This window comes from Callospermophilus lateralis, unplaced genomic scaffold (genome assembly GCF_048772815.1).
Source record: "Callospermophilus lateralis isolate mCalLat2 unplaced genomic scaffold, mCalLat2.hap1 Scaffold_312, whole genome shotgun sequence".
Taxonomy (NCBI): Eukaryota; Metazoa; Chordata; class Mammalia; order Rodentia; family Sciuridae; genus Callospermophilus; species Callospermophilus lateralis.
The window spans coordinates 656,016-672,855 of NW_027513736.1; the positions used below are offsets into that span (position 1 = coordinate 656,016).

The window sequence follows — 16,840 nt, forward strand, 5'->3', positions numbered from 1 at the left end:
AATGTTGGCTTGAGAAAAACATGCTCCACCCCAAAGCTACTTTACCTACCTACTGTTAATAATGGCAGTATGCCTGAGAGAAAATATTTTTCAGAAAGGACAGCAGTGTCATGGATTTCCTCTTAAAATTGAGAATACATATAATTATCTGTCAACCAAAAGAAAGCTGTGCTGTATGTGCAGGGACAAAAGTTGGCAAGGAACCCTACCTTATTTTTTTCCTAGAAACTGCAGAGCTCTTCCACCCACCCTGTTTCCCTTTTCTCCTTCATGTTCTTGTAGCTGATAGAATCATCACAGAACTTAGAAAAAGGAGAAGCCTCTCCAGCCTAGCTTTTATGACCCTGTGAAACACCTGAGGGCCAGAGGGAGATGGAATCTCTCATTGTTCCTTTTTAGTGGCAACAAAGGGTGGTGTGGGAGTGGAATGTTTTCTTAGTTTGATTAAATTTACCAAAACAACCACCTAACCCCTACCTGTCTACAGCTCCCACTTCCTCAGCAAAAGGCTTTCCTCCCTTGGTGTAGGCTGAGATGCAAAGTGCTCACACAGATAAATCTAAAAGGTGAATCAGAGAAAGTGTCTCTCAGTAAAATGCTCACCAGTTTTATCTGTTCAATAAAGACCCTATCCTGGATGATCTCAAAACCTCTTTTGTATGCTAACACTTTATTATTCTGAGTGATTAATTTTTGTAATTTTAGGGTGCAGATGTTGGTTACTAATCTCTACTAAGGACAGAGAGAGCAGCAGCATTTCCTTTGTAGAAGGGTATGTGTGAAATAAAAACAGCTTCCTTCAGGGAGTCTTCCTATGGGCCATGCCCAGCTCCTGCTGGGAGGTAGCAGGACTCAGGAGAGCAGTAGCGACTCACCAGAGTTTGAGTACATGTTTTGTGGGGACTCAGACAAGTCTTAACCCCCTTAAGCCTCAGTTAATTCTTCTAAAAAATGGGCCCAATAAAGCTTAGTCCATAGTTGGATGCAAAGATTAATTATGTAAAGTACCTAATACAATGTTTGGCACATGGAATTGCTTATTATGTCATTTGATTTTACTTATTAATAACGGAAGTAGTATATGCCCTTCTTAGTTTGAATAAATTTACCAAAACAAACACCTAACACCTACCTGTCTATAGCTCCCACTCCCTCAGCCAAAGGCTTTTCTCCTTTGGTATAGGATGAGATGCAAATGCCCACACAGCTAAATCTAAAAGGTGAATCAGAGAAAGTATCTCTCAGTAAAATGCTCACCAGACATACCCATGTACAATTTTCCCAATATTTCGTGCAGTTACAGAGAATTCGCCATTTTTTCCTGATCCCAGAGTGGACCCAGCCTCAGTTTGCCATCACAAGTGCTTTTGAAATACTGTCAAGTATTTGACATTTTCTTCACTCAATTGTAGTGTTATTTTGCTGTTGTTTTGTAAAACATTGGGTCTTTGGAAGCTGCATGATCAGATATCTATCTGAAAATAGGTGATGCTTTAAGGATTGACTATCTTTTAATGATGTAGATAGAACATTTAGTATAACCAGTTTTTTTGTTTTTATTTTGCAGAACTCTTCCATTTGAATTTCATAAATTAATTCAGGAACATTTTGGTTTTCTCTGGCTGTTTTACCTCATTAAATTTGATGCTTGGTTAATATGTCTCTTGGAAACTTATGTAAGTTGTCTTTGGTGGAAATGATGGGAAATTATTCCTCACATTTCATAAGAATGAATTACAAAAAATTCTCAAAAGTTATCACTTTATTATGTCTGATTCGATACTCTAAGAAACAGACACTAAAATAATATTAATCATTCAAGAGGTTATTTGGGTCATCGCCTGGGGGTAAATGGGAATGAAGCCAATGAATCCCAAGAGATCATGATGCAAGTCTGGTCCCTGTGGAGGAGAGAAGAGAAGGATTACAGTTTGGTAGTAAGAGTCTTATTACAATGCAGTTCAAAGAAAAGTTCCACCAGTCTGATGAGTTTCCAACCAAAATTGCAGAGGTGTCCACTTGCAGTTATGGGCCTGCTTTAGAATCCCTTCTGTGCTGAACCACAAGCAAGAAGTAGGCCACTGGCAGGGTGGCCTCAGATAAAATCCTGCTTCTGCAGTAGATATGAGACTCCCATTTCCATGGCCACTACACTTTTATTGATTGCCATAGCCTATGTTACAGTCTTATGTTCTTTGTAATTAATATATTCTCAGCTATTGGTTCACAAAATTATTGAGATACTTGACAGTATTTCAAAAGCACTTGTGATTGCAAACTGAAGCTGGGTCCACTCTGGGATCAGGAAATAAAGAGACAATTTCTGTGTAAAGAATTTGAAAATAATAAAGCTGACTAAAATATTCTGGTCTTTTTTTATCACCATGTGCTGGCAATTCTAAGTGATGTCACTGATAAATACTTCAACCCATCAGGACAGACGACTCCATCCATCACACCCCCAAACTTTAATGTCACTGCCAGGCTTTCTTTTTCTCTTCTTTTTAATTCCAGCCATGAAAGTGTGCCAAAAAAAGTTGTACAGTTTTTCTCTCCAGATTCCTGATAGGAATGTACTTAAGAGCATCTTTGGGAATGCTAGATACTGAATGGCTTTAATGTTGCAGTACTATATGGTTTCAAAAAGTGAAGACATTACTTTATTTTATTTATTTATCTATTTATAGTTGTAGTTAGACACAATACCTTTATTTATTTATTTATTTATTTATTTATTTATTTTTATGTGGTGCTGAGAATCAAACCCAGCTAGATGAGGGCTTTCATTGCTGAGCCACAACCCCAACTCCAAAAGTTTCTTAAAGAGTGGCCAAGGAAGCCCTCAGGTGTCAGGCCTAGATTTTGAAAGATGGTAGATTTTGGCTTGGCAGAAAAAGGCACATTGTAGGCTTGTAGGGTATAGGTAGAGTATTCAGGGCTCAGAGGATAAGGAAGTATAAAATATATTTGGGAAATCATCAAAAAAATTGGTGTCATACTGGGTATGAATAGAAAGTAGGACTACAAAAGTAAGTTAGAATCAGAATGTTAAGATGTTTGAATGCCAGTTTGAGTAGTATGTGCAGACAAGTTTAGAAACCACTGTCTTAATTTTTTTCAAATATGACTTTTCTCTCCATACCCACTACTATGACACTAGTCACAGGTCACTTGAATTACTTCCTTTTCAGTTATCCTCCCCAAGGGAAACCTGGTGATCTTCCAGCAATACAAATATGACCATGTCAAATGCTTCTGCCTTTATCTTTTCCAACATCTTCAATCCTTTTTTACCTCCTTGCTCCACAACTTTTACCACTATAACACAGGCAGGTCCTTCGATGAGTATTCTACATGGTGATTTTCAGCCTATATATTCCCCTTGGAACAGTGTTTAGAATCTTGGGAAAGAAACTCTTTGTTCTCTCCACCATTTCTTTTTTCCCTGACCCCTTTTCTCCATTCTGAGACATATTCTTCTACCAAAGGGCTTGACCCTTAATATGGTATACAAAGCCACTTTATGAAGTATCCCTGTTTCTCTAATCTCATCTTTCACCAAGCTCTATTTTGTTACTTTAACTTCTTATACTCCAAACTTCTGAAAATTTCCAGAAGAGACCAATTATTCCTAAATTGTGTGCCTATGCTTAGTTTTCTCCTGTCTTTTTAGAATGCCTCGCCATTTTACCTTCTCCAGTGTGCTCTCTCTCTCTCTCTCTCTCTCTCTCTCTCTCTCTCTCTCTGTGTTGTAAATGGACCTTTTATTTAATTTATATGTGGTGCTGAGAATTGAACCGAAGGTCTCACACATGCTAGGCCAGTGCTCTACCACTGAGCCACAACCCAGCCCACTCTAGTGCTCTCTCTTAAAAAAAAAAACTTGAAGTTTTGAAAGCAATCAGCAAATCTCTCAATGTGGGGATTATCTCTTTGGAGATTACTCTGACTCCTTACTCTGCTGGGTTTGGACTCTTTTTTTATTATCAAGGTTGCTATGTATTTTTCTTACTAAGCTTGCTGTGTTATACTATAATTAATTGTTTTAATAGGTCTATAATTGTTACCTATGTCCTCTAGATTTTAAAATTTTATAATACTTTGATTTAATTTAGTTTTTTGACTTCAAGAAATTCAGAGAATTATTCTTAACAGAAGCTAACATCAAAATACGTCAATATTGAAAAAAATATATATATTTTTAAAGAAACTTTAACTGCTACATAAAACCATATATATTTATGGGGTACCATGTGATGTTTTTGTACACACACACACACACACACACACATACACTCTTTGTGTCATGTTCAAATGGAGGTAAACATATCTATTTCTTCAAATATTTACTATTCCTTTATGGTGAAAACATTTAAATCTTCTAGCTTTTTAAAATGTATAGTACATTATTGTATAGTCACACTACTATACAGTAGCTCATGAGAATATCTTTCTCTTATCAAATGGCACTTAATATCCCCATCCTTTCTTCTCCCCTACTCTCCCTGGCCTCTGGTAACCTCAAACCTACTATGAATTTCTATGAGATTAGCTGTTTTAGGTTAGACAGACCTAAAACAAAAGTAATTTATTTTGTTTAATCACAAAAGTGTGTTTTATACTTGCTGAATTTGGGGAGGGTGCCATCTTTCCAAATGGAAACATTGCAACATGTTTTAAAAATATGAAATTACACTACATGCTGGAAAACTTAATTAAAAAAAGGTAGGTGAAATTCCAAAAATAAAGTATATATAGGAAGAACAAAGGACTGAAGACCAATCATTAGGGCAACATCTGCCTTCAAAAAGCAGACATTCAGGAGTTAAGTAGACAAAAGATTTGTAGAAGGAGAGCCAGCATAATGTATAAAAACCAGAAAAAGGAGTGTTTTGAAAGCAGAGATGCGATGGAACTAGTATTCCAGGTGGCAAGGGGTCTTGTGAAGTTTCTCTCTGGTGACACCTACTCTGGGAAGCAGCATCCACAAAAAAGGAACCAACATCTCCAGGAATCAACCTGGATAAATTAATGGAGGCTCCAATCCCTTTAGCAATAATCTAAACCCAAGTAGTTCTTGGCCTTTTTGAGACACATAACTTTTTGAAAAATCTCATAAAATCTAATGACTATCTATCCTTAGGAAAATGCACCTGGGTACACATACATGTGCAATTTTACTTATAATTTCTCATGGTTCTCTCTACCACTACCCCTAAACCATCCCCACTCAAGCTTTTAAATGGACTTCCACATTACAAGTATGGTTCCACCATCAGATCACAAACAATGCTTGGTCTCTGAGGACAGGTGATATGCTTGAGGATTAAGAATTATTATCTCTCTTCAACTCTTAGTAGGTTTAAACTCATGGAGGCCTTAGGAGAAATCCTTTTTTTCCTTACCATTCTAAGGAGCAATGGACTCAGAAGAAGTATCCCTTGGTGCCTGCTAGTCTTTCCAGCCTGCCAATTGAACATTTTCTGGATTTCTACCTATTGACTAACCAAGTCACTAACTTAGGCTTCTAGCTACTGTGGTTCTACAAGCCTTGGCTTCCTAAGAGATCTCCTTTAGATTTTTAACCAGAAAATAATTTATTTCATCCATGTCTGGCTTTTGGCACCCCTTCTTTTAAAGGACTCACCTTCATTTATTAACTTTTTGAATATAAGAATTTAGGAAAGCAATGAAAACATTCTGGCTTCGAGAAAGAGTTGTTTAAATTTTAAAAGGAAAGGTGAACAGAGTGATAATCAACTTTTGTCAATATTAGCTCAAGGAAAGAGCAGTGATGTGAGAGATTCAGAGAACTGGACAATAAAAAATATTATCTTTGACTGTGATTTATATTATGAAGTTGCTTTGTATGTATTTTATGATTTTATTTTTTCTGAATTAGCATAAAAATATTTTTGCAATAACTGTTTCAAGAGAGAAATCAGATGTGTTGGGAAATTGTTTTGGGATTCTATGTGTATTTATTTGATCTATATGTGTCCTTAGTGATTAAGTCTTGATATCTCTTCAGGAGAGAATTTTAGAATTTGATAAATGGAGATTCCTTTAAGTAGAATATGATATTTTGTGGAAAAAAAAACTAAATGTAGTGAATGTGAAAGAATATTAGTCTAGAAATAATTATTATAGTCAATATTATATTTGATTTTTAAAGAGTAAAGTGTTTGCATAAAAATGCTGCCCCATTTTATAAGAAGTCTTGGGGGTGATGGGCTAGTCTGGTGCCATGCTGTTGAATTACATGACTCTGCATTTTTCAAAACACATAGAACTGTATACCCATAAAGTAATTTTTCTTGGATGCAAATTTTAAAAATTAACCAGTATGGAAAGCAGACTAACAAATGGATCGAAATATGTTACAAAAATAACCTCTCTGGAAGGGACATGGAAGAAAGGACTTAACCTAAATAACTTTGGGAAACAATGTTTCATCTAGATAGTACAAAGGATCCAGAAGTAAAGACTAAGAAACCATTGCAGATCAAAGGAGTCTTAGGAGGAAGATAAAAGCAGTATAGTAGCACAGGATAGTATAGGCTATCGATGGAAAGACTGCAGAAATTCAGATGAAGTCTGCAGTTAAGTTAACAGTGTTGTGCCATGTTAGTTTCTTAGTTTTGATAAATGTGCCTTGGTTATATAAATGTTTATACATGGTTATGTGTTAATGCACCATGGTTATAACTAAGAGGAATATGGGTGAAAGGTACAGGGAAACTCTCAATAATAGTATGTGCTCACCTGTTGTAAGACCAAATTTATTTTCATATAAAAAGTTTAAAAGTGCTGCCTCAAAATCCATAAATTTAAAAGTTAGGCTTTGTTGATTCTAGTAAATACTGGATATTTTGGTATTCTTCTACTTTAATATGATAGGTTGTCATTTGGTAGAAGACCATTTAAACAGATATAAATGGAATTTAATTAAAGAAATAACTTTATTTTTAGGTCTTAAATAGAAACTAAAACCAAACTGAATAATTTATCAAGACTAAAACAGGTTATGAATGTGCATGTGTGACTGTGTTTCATCCAGCATAATGCTTTTGCCAAACAGAACAAGTGTTTGAAATATTTCCAATAGAATATTATTCACAGAGAACAATGCATGATTTCACACTAAATGCATGAAAAGAAACTGTAATTTTATGGTGTCAGTGGGGGAAAACAGCCTATTTTTTATGTCATTGTATCTTCTATTTTAAAAACACAGGGCTGGTGATATAGTTCACTGGTAGAGTGCTGGCCTAATGTGCACAGTGCCAGAGGTTCCATCCCCAGCCCCCTACACAAACACAGACACACAGTTCTTAACACTGCCTATTGCCTTCCATCCAGGCAGTGATAATTACTTTATCATCCTGCCCCTCTAAGCTTATGCATTTACATTATCTGGTATGCCATTATGGTTTGGATGTGGAATGTACCCCAAAAGCTTTTGTGATAAAATCATGATCCCCCCATGCAGCAAGGTTTAGGGAAGGGTTTTAAAAGCAAAAACTAAAAAAGATTAAAAAACTGTATCTGGCCCTGGCCCCTTCCTCCTTCCCCACTCCTCCACTTCTGCCACCTTCTTGAGCTGAGCAGTTTTTCTCCAATATACTCTTTCACCTGATGTTTCTGCCTTGGAGCTGTGGACCATGGACTGAACCTCAGAAACCTTGAGCCAAAATCAATCTTTCCTCCTCCAAGTTGTTCTTTCCAGGTATTTTGATCTCGGGGATGAAAAGCTGACCAACACACCTACATAATGGGAATGGGAATAACTGTTTCCCTACAATTCCTGCAATTTTATTCAGTATAAATCTTAATAATTAAGTTTTTACTTAAATTTACTGTAACTATATTTTAACTCTACAATAGATTTGTTTTTTTTTCCTCCCTAGAAGTGGTAATTTTCTGATAAATACTGAGAACAGATGAGCTTTCTTTAAATTTTTGAATTTAAAAAGTTGTACAGTTTCAAATCTAAAACTAGAGATAGAACTTTGTCCCCTTTATACTAATCAGTGGCAGTCCAAAAGTATAATCACTCAAATACAAAATGACTCCTCCAGCTTTTTTGTAACCTGGTCTAAAGGTCTGCCTTACCTCCCCCTCTCTGCCCCCATACTCCTAGTACCCCCTCTGATTTCTCATTACTTACCATTTAATCATTTACTCTAAGTAACATGACTTAACATCTGTATGGTTGTGTCTTACCTCCCTTTTTAGATTGTAAAGGCCTACTGAACAGATTCAACATTTTAAATTTTTTAAAAATGTTTTAGTGCAGAAAAATGGAATATGTGTAAATATTTGAATTAGTGACCCACAAAACCAAAATATTGCCCTTTACATTGTTCCTAATTTCCCTAAAGACCTAAAAAGAGCATACTACAGGGATACTGCTACATCGATGTTCATAGCAGCACAATTCACAATAGCTAGACTGTGGAACCTACATAGATGCCCTTCAATAGATGAATGGGTAAAAAAAATGTGGCATTTATACACAATGGAGTATTACTCTGCATTTCACACTTTTAATCAAAGCTGACTCGATTGGTGTAGTGCTCAATAAAACAACAATCACCAGACTTCCCTTCCTCCTTGGTTTCTGCAATAACAAGCTCCAAGCTTGTAACACCTTGGGCACAATAAGGAACTGAATGGCAGCGAGTGGCTTCTCTCAGTTCCGCCTGTTAAAGAGCAAAGGAGGGTATTCTCGTTTATACTTCAGGGGGCTCCATCTGTAGTGACCACAAGTGTCATCACAAGCATTTAGCTACATGAGGAGGTATTCAGAAGGCGGGAGAGGCCAGACTTTTTCCCTTATTGCAAAAGGTGAATTGAGAAAACTCAGGCTCACGTTTAAGCAAAAATGAGTTAAAAGCTTGATTCTTTTAAAAACTTGATTGGGGCGAGGGTGGTCACATTCTGAGAATCTGAATATGGCAGAAATAATCACCCTTTCATTTCTGCACTCATATGAATGAAAAAAAGAAGGAAAGAAAGAAAAAGAGCCAGAAATAATGGTACATGCCGACAATACCAGTGGCTCAGGAGGCTGACGCAGGAGGAGCACAAGTTCAAAGCCAGCTTCAACCAAAGTGAGGCCCTAAGCAACTCAGGGAGACCCTGTCTCTAAATAAAATACAAAACAGGGCTGGGGATGGGACTCAGTCGTCAAGGGTCCCTGAGTTCAATCCCTGGTACCTAAACCTCCCCCCCCAAAAAAAACAAAACAACAACAACAACAAAAAAAACACTTGAACCCATGTCCCTCAATTTCACTGAAGTTAAAAGAATTCTAAGAAATCATTTGGTAGTGGAATTTGCTCTCTTAGCTTTAAAAGAATGAATCAAAAAGGATTATAGTACATTCTAATGCAAGGCGAATTTTTTTTCTTTCAGTGGAAAACAATATATTATAAGACATAATAAATTTTCATGTGGAATCTTTAATAAAAGGAGAAAAGAAATTACTTTGACATCAGAGTTTTCACTGTGATGCAAAACAACTAAATCCCTATTTTGGTTCTCAATTGCTTGTAACTGTTGTAGTTGAAAAAAAATATATATATCATATATATATGATATTTATGTGTATTTATAGAATGCATATGACATAATAATATGCATTATATGTACTTCTCAACTACAGCAGTATAATATATATTATATGTAATGTACAATATTATATATTATATTGCTATAGTTGAGCAATATGTAATATTTATATATGAACATGTATTCATATATAATAGCACTTATTATATAATATATTAAAATATATCATTAAATTTTGTATATATATTTATATAATGTATCATATTATCATATTATATGTAATACATATTTATATATTACATGTATAAATTATAATCATAATACATTTATACATCATATATAATCATATGTAATGTGTATATATCAAAATATAAATGTTCCCATATTTTATGTGTAGATACACAATATATTAAATATATATATATATATATAAATAAAAGTATATATTTAAATATATTTAGTATATTAAATATATTATATATGTAATATATTTATATAAAAATATAAATATACAAATATATTTATATATTTAAATATATAATATATTTTAAATATTAGATAAATTTATCATTGATGGATTTTATATATTATATAATTATCATATATTGTATTTTTTATATATCATATAAATTCATAAAATATAGAAATACATTTATATAGAGATACAGAATATATAAAATATTATATATCAAATATATAGATATGTAATATGTAATACATTCTATATTAAATATATAGATATGTAATATGTAAACATATCTATAAATCATATATACTCATATATTTAATATAGAATTTATTTTATGTATTATCTATTTATATATTATAAACTATACGTATAAAAACTATATGTATAAAATACTGTTTATATATTTATTTATGTATTTGTCAATTTATCTATTTATATATTTACATATTATAAACTATATGTATAAAAACTATATGTATAGATACCTTTGTATACACCACGTCCCATCATTTCAAAGTCATCATCATCTTTTTCTACAAGTGGGTTCAGTAAGGATGACTAATTCAATAGGGCAGTTGGGGTTAGCTCCTGATAAAGCCCCTTCTTGCAGGCCCAAGGTCCACGGTTCAAATCCCAGTCCTGCAAATACAAAACAAAAAAGAAAAAAAGAAAAACAAAATCTCCACCTTGGGTTCTGCAGAGTGGCCATTACCCCAGGCTGACTCGTTGCCAGCTCCCAGTATGATACTCGGGACGATGTGCAGTGAATTAAAGGGGGTGGACCCAGGCGCGTCTTTCTCCAAAGCTCCACTTCTTCACTGATGGAGGAAAAGATCCCAGATGGGATGGAGGCGATGCCTAGGGAACTGGGAGGGATTCTTCAGAAGCACAGGGTGCTCCTGGGCCATGCAACTCCACAGTGCACTCTCCTGCGCTGCGAGGGCCAGGGGTGAGTGTGCAGGAAGATGGACACCGGACATCTGGCCGCTCGGGTGGCCCTTGGTGACACTCTTCCCAGGCACACCATCTTGCTATTCTGCAATTCCTCCTTTCCTGCCTCAGAAGGTTGCTCTCTGGACACAGAGCAGAGGGCGCCACCTACTGGTCAGCTCTGGTTGCTTCATGGAACCCGTGGCATGGAATTGGTGTTTGATTGATGGGTTTTGTTTTGTTCTGTTTTATTTCTTTGCTAAAAGATGTTTCTCATTGAAATATGGATGTATAGGCGTGAAAAAAAATAGAAACAGATAAATATGCATAGGATGTTGATATCACTTATGGATCTTATTGATATTCCTATCCTAAAATCTTATGAGGAATCAATGAAGAAGGTCAGTCAATTATCCAAAGTTAAGCAGCTGAGAACATGGAATTCAGGCAGGATCTAGACCACGCGCTCTCCCAAAATATTGCCTCCAGATGTGGGGAGATGAGAATGAATGAGCAAATCATTGTCCCATGTTCTTATTGGGACAGCTATTTAAAGGACCTGCATAAAGTGATACAAAGTATCTTTAATGGCTTTCGAAAATACCCTCCAGACCCACAAGAGGTGAGACTCTGTTCCCTGATGTATACACCAATGGCTTCTGCTTTATACATTGGCTTTGGCTTATGGAAGGCAGAAAGAACATGTTTTTACCAGGAAATCCTTTTTTGTTATACTTAGTCTTAGACTGACCTTCCGTTTTGAATCATTGAAACAAATGGGGTTATCAATGATTATATGTGCACATATGTAATTATAGATATAATCATGCATGATTGTAAATCCATGCAATTTATCCTCGTGAGGCATACATGCTGTTTTCTTGTACTAGATCGTTTGCACACATGCATGTGGTCAGCTGTAGATATGGCTTATGGGCACCCTGAGCCATTAAAAGTCACCTCTGCCAGAGGAAGGAGAAGACCACCTTTGGTTTTCTTGTAGGAGGTGACATACATGTCAGTTGAGCTGGAACATGCAAGTGGTCCTTTATACTATGGTCTTCTTATATTAGCAAAAAAATGGGATTTATGTGACTGGGGCAATAATGAGAACATGAGGAATTTGCTACACGTGTGTCAACTGATCTCTTTGTGGGTTGAATGATACCGTGTCCATGTCACTAGATGGATCCCAAAGATGCTAATGCAGAGAGACTCAGCACATGTTCTATGTGACTTTGTTTTCTGTGACAGTATAGCTTTGAATAATGTTGATATCAAGAATAACAACAAATAACCCAATAAGGAAAATGTACTATAGCTACAGAATGGAATTCTATTCAGCATTTAAAAAGACATTCTGGCCAGGCGTGGTGGTGCAGTCCTATAATCCTAGTGGCTCAGGAGGCTGAGGCAGGAGGATGGTGAGTTCAAAGCCAGCCTCAGCCAAAGCGAGGCCAAAAGCAACTCAGGGAGACCCTGTCTCTAAATAAAATGCAAAATAGGGCTGGGGATGGGGCTCAGTGGTCAAGTGCCCCTGAGCTCCATCCCTGGTACCCTCCTGCAAAAAAAAATCTTACAAAAATGCCCTAATATGTATCTATGTCCTCCTTTCCTTCATCTCTCAGGGATACCTTCAGAGGATATTTAGCGGGGAGACGAGGAAATTGGGGTGAGGGAAGTATAGAAAGGAGAAAAAAGGAAGAAGGAATCTGATTCTTCCATCTGAACACCCCAAGTGAGTAACTGCATGATTCTCAGGAGAATCCATGTCTGCCCCAGTGTGACCTTGACGGTGCCTTGGAAATGGTTCAGGGATGTGGGTTCTGGGTGGAGTGAGCTTGCTTCCATGAAGTGCTTCGGTTTCTACCTCAGAAAGAAAGTGCATAAAAATAAATACCACAAAGAAAATATCTTCCTTGATTAAGTTGTTAATATTATAAAGAATTTTTGCATGATTATCACATATGATTAATATGATAACCTCATATGCAATTATATATGACTCTATATCTTAATACTGAATATTTTATTGTTTTATGGCAGATAATTGTGTTTTAATATTATGTAATTGTATTATTAATATTGTATTTAATCATATTAATACAATATATAATTGCATTGTTAAGATGATCTATGATATTTTTAATGTATGTGATGGTACTAATATTACACTTTATTATTTATGTAAAAGTCTATTAAGATAACACCTAATTACATTATTAATGTATGAAATTGCATTAATATATCAATTTATTCTTTACATATACAATTACACCATTAAGATAATATATATAGCCAGATGCGTTGGAGCACGCCTGTAATCCCAGCATCTTGGGAGCCTGAGGCAGGAGGATCGGGAACTCAAAGCCAGCCCCAACATCTTGGTGAGGTGCTAAGCAACTCAATGAGAGCTTATCTCCAAATGCAATAAATACAGAAAAGGGCCTAGGGTATGTCTAGGTGGTTAAGCACCCCTGGATTAACTCCCCAGTGCCAAAAACATCAAATGCAATATCTAATCTCTTGGGTGACCTGAACCTTTGTTCTTCAGATATGAGGGACCCCTTGATCCATGCCATATCGCCTGGTGCCAATGGAACTGGGGACCAGGATTCGACCACAGGCATATTTTAAATCATTTCCGTTCCTGAGAGGGAGACAGACAGGCCATGTGTGTTTTTCCCCTAGCCCCCACGCTGGCTAAAAAGGTTAGTGTCCTTCCCCCTCCATTGGTTCAGCCTGCAGGTTGCTTAGCAAGGAGGCTTCAAAGATTGGAAGACGTCAATCTTCCCAGGACACAGACAGAGAAGCTCCTCTTGCAGTAGCTCTTCATGGGAGGGTCTCTGCTCCTGGATATTCCTTCCAAATGTGTACCCCTGAGAGGTCCCCTGCAACCACTGTCCCCCAAACAGACGAGCAGGTAGGCAAGTTGGCAGCCTGTGACTCTCTGTGATTGCATGTACTGTTTGGAGTGGCCAGGAGACTTCTTCCCACCGGAGGAATCCGGTGAAGATATTGGACTTGGGTGCTCACCCTGTCTCTAAATAAAATACAAAATAGGGCTGGGGATGTGGGTCAGTGGTCAAGTGCCCCTGAGTTCAATCCCTGGCCTGAGTTCAATCCCCGATACCCACCCACCACCACCAAAGAAAAGAAAAAAAAAAAAAAACAGTACAAGACAGTGGAAGAAAAATACTTGAGTTAACAGCTCAGAATATGTAACTATAAAATTTGAAGCTACTTTTGGGGGGTGCAAAAATGAATGCCAAAAAAATGGTCAGAAGCAAAGGTTCCTATTTATTTCCCCTGTTGCATATGTGTGAAATATTTTATGTGTGTGTTTGTGTTTCCCTATCTTTAGGGAATAATACTTTCCAATACGGTATCCAGACTGCCATAGGGTAATGTCTTACATGCAAACAAACAAACAAACAAAAATCAATAAAAATAAAAAAAAATAATGGGACCCCCTTGGTTATACTTGCCATAATTCCTGACAGACTGCAGAGGAAAATTCAAACTATTTAATGAGAAAGGCAAAAGGCAAAGCTCTTGATTATTATCTGACTCAGCCAATTTGTCAGGCTTCACCACTTTCAGTGTTCTGCCTCTTGCCTAGTAAACCGCCAGCTATGAATGCTTCCATGATCTCCGTTGTCCTCCACTACAGTAAAATTTTTCTCTAAGAACCTACCCTATGTCAATAAAAGCTGGTCACCAGCTCCAGTACTTCTTTACACACCAGGCCCTCCTCCATTCATTCCAAGTCCATCAAGAAGTTCCCAGGCTTCATACTCTTGCCATATCTTCACATCTCATTCTTTATGAAAGTGAATCATATGCATATCAAATTCTAAATTGTGGATGAAATGATATATCATATGATGTATATATACTGAAAAAATAGGAATATAACAATTTTGAATAAAAATTTAAATCAAAATACACATCATGTCCCATATGAATATACTTTCATTGATGTTAAACTGGGTCACTGACAGTAGAAATATGAGGGTTGGTACTCAATATTCACTGAAGTTCATTTTGAGTATTCCGAAATACATATGTATGTCAAGAAAATGAATATTTCTGAAAAATATCTCGTGAAAAGTTGATTATAAATCCACGCAGATGGACATGAAAGAATCAAGGTAGTATAAGTATATGACACATATATTTCATGTTTGCAAAACACATATGTACCCAAAATATTCATTTTCCTCTACATTGTTTCATGTCTAAACTTGTTGAAGTATACAGCTCACCACAGATTGAATTTTCAGTTACCTCAGTGTATTGGGGGGCAATGGTCTCTTCATTAAATTCATATTTTCCAAAGTGAGAGAACTCTCAAGAATATACCTGTGATGGCAGTAGGATTATATATACGTATCCAAAAATATACATTGTGACCCAGGTGACAGAGACAGAGAGTCAGGAAGTTACATATTTGTTAATTTTGAAAATTCATGGGAAGTAAAATGAGAAAAATATGTCACAGGTTTTATAATATGTATCTCTGATGAAGCAAAAGGCAAGTCCAAGTATACACCATGCCTCCTATCAAATGCCCCTACTTCTATTCTTTTAGGATTATTTTTATAGATGTTAGCATACGTAGTCAAAGCCTAGAAGGTTAGAGTCAGAGATTCAATATTTCAAATGGCAAAACGGAAAATGAGTCTAATATATATGTTAACATGTGGCACATAAAAATCTTCCACTGTCATCCACCACAATGCCTGGACATTACTATCACCCCAAAGAAGACATATGAGAGAAGAAGAGGAAAAAATGTCTATGAATACATATCTGGAATTGGAAATTCTGAGGAGCTCACAAACATGGGTGTGGCAGAAGAGATCCAAAAAGTAGAGGACAGGGCAAAATTTCCACAAACATGGAACTTTGCTGGCCTAATGACTTCTTGACTATCTGCCTCTGACATTTGTGCACTAGAAATATAGCTTTGTGCTTTAGCTTCCGTTGTAGTGAGACCATGAAACCTTGGTCTGACTCTATGTGAACAGAAGGACATGGGTTTATATTTTCCAATAGGAACAGGAGCCAGCAGAGCTGAATCCTCTCTTTGCAGGTAACTGTGGCCGTTGAGGTATGAATGTCTCCCTGGGTGGATTGTGAAGCCTTTGGCTCACCGTCCAGTTTTAATGGCATTTCTTGCAGCTTCCCTGGAAAATTGGTGTTTGTTTTTGAAATACAAAAAGGTCAACCAGGACACAGTGCTGCAGGGAGCTCTGTCACGTGGGGTGAGTCAGGGTCTGAAGGAAAAAACACAAACTGGGCTGCAATCCCATATATCTTTCCCACTGAAGCCAAGCAACTTGATACTGAGCATCGCACCCAATCCTCTCCCCACAACAACATGCCTTTACATTTTAGGGTCTGCTGGCTGCACCTTGTCAGTCACATGTCATTTGGAAGCCAATGACAGAACCACAGGGCCCCACCACAGATGTTGGATCACACACCTGCACTCCATTGCTCCAGGCCGAGTTCCCTGCTGGATCCTACTCACTGGCATCTCTGTTCTTCACCATGGTCATGAATTCCACTCAGTCAAAAACAGCACTTGCTGATTCAGTCATGATGAGCAACAGAAGATCTAAAGGTTCTCCAGGGAATTCTGGTCATGGGATTCTCAAAAACTTCAAGGTATTGGCCTAGCCATATTTCAAGAATGAAGAAGTTGGCACTGTGGGTTTTGATTCATTCAGGAGCCATTAAGTGTTGAGGAATCTCCTTTCAGTAAAAGCTCTGGAGATCCCATGCAGGCAAGGCTTTTCAAGGAGTGGCAAAAGGTCCAAGGAATCCAGGCCCATTGGGGTCTAAAATGTGAGGTTC

General features: G+C 36.8%; 1 long non-coding RNA gene across 1 annotated transcript; it reads right to left on the reverse strand.

The window, feature by feature from the left end:
• Positions 1–1,820: 1,820 nt before the first annotated feature.
• On the reverse strand, positions 1,821–16,548 carry LOC143640491 (uncharacterized). Its single transcript, XR_013154956.1, has 3 exons — positions 16,468–16,548; positions 10,531–10,684; positions 1,821–1,901 (listed from the first exon to the last, which is right to left on the reverse strand). It is a non-coding gene; the product is annotated as an uncharacterized LOC143640491 (long non-coding RNA).
• Between the last annotated feature and the right edge of the window lie 292 nt (positions 16,549–16,840).